Consider the following 5,782-nt stretch of genomic DNA (forward strand, 5'->3'; position numbering starts at 1 on the left):
GGTGGAGAGCAGAGAGCTCCACTCAGAACCTACATTTAAGGAAAGCAACCAGACTAATCATCTCATTTCCCACTATCCATTATGCCCTACCTGGAGTTCAGTTTCATTTTGTGCTTTGTCTTCTCCCCTTAGATTATAAACTCCTTGAGGGCAGGGACTATCCTCTGCCTTTCTTTGTACCCTCAGCACTTATCGCAGTGCTTGGAACATAGCAGGCACTTAATAAATGTTTATTGACTATCAGAAGGGTGGAAATCTCAAAAGGATGTCAAAACATTACCAGAGCTAATGATGGATGTCTACCACTAACACGAGAAAGGGTGAGAGGGAGGAGAACACCCACTGGGCTGCCCAAATACCAGTACATCACTGCCCAACAGTCCAGCATCAGCAGATGCAGTAGGAAGACACTTTTAGGTCTGCTAACCCTGGCAGCAGGAGATGTAGTGGACGGAAAGCCCCTGACCCGACAGCCATTACTTCTCCACCTCCTCTTCTCCTTTGAAATCTCATCAGTTAGCATCACCTGGAACTTCTAGATAATGACATCACCGGCTGAACTCTCTCATACATGGCTCTAGGAGAAGTAGTCCCAAAGAGAACATGGTGTCATCTCCAGCATCTCCAGTCAGGGATAACTCCTTACCTACACACAAATACACACACACACACACACACACACACACACACACACACACACACACACACACACACACCCCTCACAACCAGGCACAGCAAAAAGTTAACATTCCTTATCAGTAAAGAGCTTAAGAACATGATAGGCGCCCTCCCCCTAAAATTTTTCTGAGTTTAATCACACCAAACTGACCAGTAAAAACCAGAAAAAACTCAGGACAAAGAGACGTATCAGAGCTCACCTACAACTCTGATATACTGCCTGGGACAACTTTCTCTTGCAGTAAGATTTCCCTGTCTGAGCTTCTGCCAGAGATGCCTAGCCCGATAAAACCTTGTTTCACTAATAACCTAAATTTGATTCCTCCCCCTGAGCTATCTCTCTTCTGTACCTGGCTAAGCAGGGCCTACTCTGCAATGCAGGCCAAGTCACCCCAGTGCCTCAGCACACAAAAATGTATTTCATCCCTCCCTAACAGAAGATGGCTTCTTGGATCTGCTCGGCAGTCACTGGGTACTTTGCCATGACACTAAACAGACCCCAGAACAATAAACCATCTTTGGCTGCAGAAATAGAGGTTGGGATTTTTGTTCTTGCAGTCTGTTTCCCCTCTTCGGTTCTAAGGATGGATTTGGAGGCCCAGGGGAAGAGAGATCTGAGGGCCTGAGACGCATTTAGAAGGATTTCCTTTTCCTTTTTTCCCCTCTGTTCTCGAGCACCCTGGTTGAGCTACTCATTGCTCTTATCACCCACAACTCATACGAACCTGTATGGATTAGGTCCGTGTTGTTATTCCTATTTTACCCAAGATGGTTCAGAAGGGCCAAGTAAACTAAAGCTAAACCTCTGAAATTTGGGGGGTTTTGTGGTTTTTTTCCTCCCAGGTAATGTTGGCTACCATTGAGATTGCCTTTATACACTGCTCTGACAACAGCCTGCATGGTGATACTGACATAGACCTTCTGGTGGTAAAGACAGGCCTTGGCATCTGGATTTTGTCTTATTCAGAAAGGCCATGAGGCTAAAAATAACTTCAGAAATACTGAATACTGTTAAAAATAGGTCTTGGTGCAAAGGTTCTTCTATCCAGAAACATTCATGATGGGAAGAGGAACCTTTCACCCCCCCATCTCCCATCCCCCTCTCCCCCTCTTCTATCTTCTTCCCCCAGGGTTCACCATAAACTATCAATTATGCTGGGTCAATTCTGCCCACATTTTCCAAATCTCTCACAGGAAAGTCTTACAGGAAGGAGCCTAAGATGGGTGGAATGCAGGCTGCTTCTCTCTGCCTCACTGAGGACACTGCCCTGGATTGTTACCTCTTAGGAATCCATTTGAACAAGTCAGGGTTAGAAACATTACAGTTAGTTTCTCCCAATAAATGAAGTTGAAATTTAGAGGTGAGATGAGATGGCCCCAGGGGTAAACAATGAGCTATAACACATAACAAGGCTATGATCTTTGCCATTTATCTCCTTTTCCCTCTTTTTTCTCTTTGTTCTTTTCATTCATTCATCCATCAAGTCATTCAGCAAACATTTATTGAGCACTGATTCAAAAATTCTACTCCAGTGACATTTTCCCCTTCAAATACTGAGGAGTTCAATGATTCATTATTTTGTGGAAGTGACTGTGTATTCTTGCAGCCTGTATGTGTCAAACATAAACTGTTAGGTTCTTGGAATCATAGATTTCAAGATGGAAGATCCTTTGATGGCCATCTAGTCTGACCCCCTCCATTTCACAGATAAGTCACCTGAGGCCAGTGATGCTGAATGATTGGCTCAAGGGCACACAGGTAATAAGGAGCACAGTTGGGATCCAAACCTATTTAATAACTGCTTGTTGAAACTATTTGATCTCTAGTCTGATAGGTGGGACATTTCTGTGGGTTAATTTAGTATGAAAAGAATGGTACCAGATAAAACATCTTCATGTCAATTAAGGTCAGGAAGGTAGAAAAACCAGTTTTCATATCCAAAGTAATAGATATCCATGTGTACATTTTTCCACATTGAAAACATGTTTGTATTATCTGTTTCCAGGACTTCAAAGAGCTCTAAGCAAGATACATATTAATGATGATATATGTTGTTATTCCTTTTCACCTTAATGAAATGTTAATTATCTCTGGCAAGAGAAAATCAAAAGGAATTTTTAGCTCAGGTTTAGAAGTGGTGAGGGAGAATAGGATCCTCCAAGGAAAAAGCAAAGAACCTGGGGCTTAACAGACTTAAGAAGACAAGCCCCTAGAAAATCTGAGAACCAAGGTCACTGGATTGGATCTTTGGCAGGTCCTAAACTAGACTTTTCTGGGAACCCCTTTTGTGCTTTTTCATTAAATATCAGCTGGTTTCCATTGAGAATGATGGAGGCTAAAGTCTTGTACTCATTCAAAATAGTCCTGGTCTGCATGAGGCAAATTGGAAAGGCAATAGAGAGAAAGCTAGAGTCAGAGCCAGGGGAATAGTTTCTGACGTCTTTCTCCTTTGTTCATTTCTAAAGCCAATAATACTGACCAAGAAGCCCTGTGTAGTACAGATCTGATGATCACTTTCCTTTTCAATTGTTGCTGTTTGTCCTTTGTTTTTGGAAAAAAAACCCAATGACATCACCCCATAATCACAGGGTAATGTCTTGACATGTGACTTGCACATGAACTGGATTTAAATAAGGGAGAGTTGCACAAAGTTATCAGCCTTGCTCTCTCTCTTCCAGTCATGGAAGTCCAGCAGCAAGACAAAAGTCAGGACAACCGGCTATGACCCAGGATGCAGTGGATGACCTTGGTGTCTTTGATGTATGACCAGCTTCTAAGCGCTCCATATCACCTACTTCCACCACCTTCAAGGCCATTGGAACAAATTGTTCTCATCTATCCATTCCACTAGGGAAAGTCTTTCTATGCTTGGTGTTTTGTGATTGGTAAAGGGTAAAGGAGTACCTTTGAAAATTTGAAGGGGGGCATCAAACTTTCAACTGCATCACTACTAGGCAATTGTCCCATATTTGCCCATGCTACTAACATTCTGACATGTCCAAAATGGCACCTCTGGGTATGTGTTCATGAGTGCCTGCAAGGCAGCATTCAACTAAAAACCGTCATTGGTCATCAGTCTGTGAAGCAAAGATGAAGGAAGAAAGTTCTGTGAGAACCGGGAACTTGGAGGTGTCTAGGTTATTATTTGTTATTCATTATCACTAACAGACAGTGGATAGAATTCTGGGCCTGATGCCAGGAAGACCGAAATTTAAAAATCCATCTGGCAAGTCACTTAACTTCAGACTGCCTAAGTTTCCTCAACTTTAAAATAGGGATAATAATAGCACCCACCTCCCAAGGTTGTTGTGAGGATAAAATGAGATAATAATAATCATCTGTCACATAATCAGTATTTAATAAATGATTGATTCCTTCTTCTCTTTCTTTCCTTCCTTTTTTCCCTTCCTTCCTTCCTTCCTTCTTTCTCTTTCCTTCCTTCCTTCCTTCCTCCTTCCCTTCCTTCCTTCCTTCCTTCCTTCCTCCCTCCCTCCCTCTCTTCCTTCCTTCCTTCCTTCCTTCCTTCTTTCCTTCCTTCCTTCCTTCCTTCCTTCCTTCCTTCCTTCCTTCCTTCTTTCCTTCCTCCCTTCCTCCCTTCCTCCCTTCCTTTCTTCCTTCCATGTAGAGAACCTTCTCTGCCACTGATTCTTGTTTGGATGACAACTAACCTCTACAGGTCAAAAGCATTGAGCGTCTGTTGGACAAAGTCATTTTCTCACAATGTTCTCCCATCGGGATGACCCACAGAGCCTTAAGAAATAATTTTGGTGCCTCAGGCAAGCTTCACAAAATATGCCTGGAAACCAACATAAAATTACCTTCACATCAAGTTTTAAAGATGAATATAGTTGTTTTCCGCACTGCCCCGAACAGGGTTCCATAGGGCGTTATTCTCTGTTTCCATCATAACTTTGAAGGGAAACTTTCACAATGTCCAGAGCCCTAGATGTCTTGCAGATGAAGGAGGAGGGTCCTCAAATTCCTTGCTGCAGGAACTCATTTGGGTGGCACCAATCTGGACTTCCAGATGGAACAGTATATCTACAAAAGAAAGAGTGATGGCATCTACATCATTAATTTGAGGAGAACTTGGGAAAAACTTCTGCTGGCAGCTCGTGCCATTGTTGCCATTGAAAATCCAGCCAATGTTAGTGTCATCTCATCCAGGAACACTGGCCAGCGAGATGCTCTGAAATTTGCCGCTGTCACTGGCGCCACACCTATTACTGGACGTTTCACACTGGGCACCTTCACTAACCAGATTCAGGCAGCTTTCAGGGAGCCCCGCCTCTTGGTAGTCACTGATCCTCAGGCAGATCACCAGCCTGTGACTGAAGCATCATTCCATTGCACTGTGCAACACAGACTCCCCACTTCGCTATGCGGACATTGCCAATTCATGTAATAACCAGGGAGCTCACTCTGTGGGTCTGATGTGGTGGATGCTGGCCCGTGAAGTCCTGTGGATGCGTGGTACCATCTCCGGGAACACCCCTGGGAGGTTATGCCTGATCTTTACTTCTACAGGGATCCAGAGGAGATTGAAAAGGAAGAGCAGGCTGAGAAGGCAGTGACAAACGAGGAGTTTCAGGGTGAATGGACTGCACCTGCCCCAGAATTCACTGCTACTCAACCAGAGGTGGCTGATTGGTCTGAGGGAGTACAGGTGCCATCTGTGCCCATTCTGCAGTTCCCTACCGAAGACTGGAGTGCTCAGCCAGCTACTGAGGACTGGTCTGCGGCTCCTACTGCTCAGGCCACTGAGTGGGTAGGAACTACCACAGAGTGGTCTTAAAATCCAAATGCACTAATAGTGTTGGAAAAATGCTGATGGAAAATTAACATACGTTTCTTACCAAAAAAAAAAAAATTAATATAGTTGGGTTAGAAAAATACCCTGTGCTGTAGTGAGCAGATGGTGGTGGATGGGGAGGGGGGGGGGTCAAAGAATAGAGAACCTGACATATTATAAGCCTGTTTCTGGAGAAACTGTAATTGGAAGGAGTAGAACAAAAGGGACTAGGCTACAAAGGACCTTGCCTAGGCTACAAAAGGCAGGTTGGGAGGGAGAATCATTTTAAAATTAATTCTTTTTGCTAAATA

The 5,782-nt window shown here is 43.8% G+C and overlaps 1 pseudogene; it reads left to right on the forward strand.

Moving 5' to 3' along the window:
• Positions 1-295: 295 nt before the first annotated feature.
• LOC138170216 (small ribosomal subunit protein uS2-like) lies at positions 296-5,487 on the forward strand (annotated as a pseudogene).
• Positions 5,488-5,782: the final 295 nt, after the last annotated feature.

Source organism: Petaurus breviceps, unplaced genomic scaffold (genome assembly GCF_028583685.1).
Source record: "Petaurus breviceps papuanus isolate PSGF00001 unplaced genomic scaffold, PetGlider_PUasm1.0 38, whole genome shotgun sequence".
In the NCBI taxonomy this organism is placed as follows: Eukaryota; Metazoa; Chordata; class Mammalia; order Diprotodontia; family Petauridae; genus Petaurus; species Petaurus breviceps.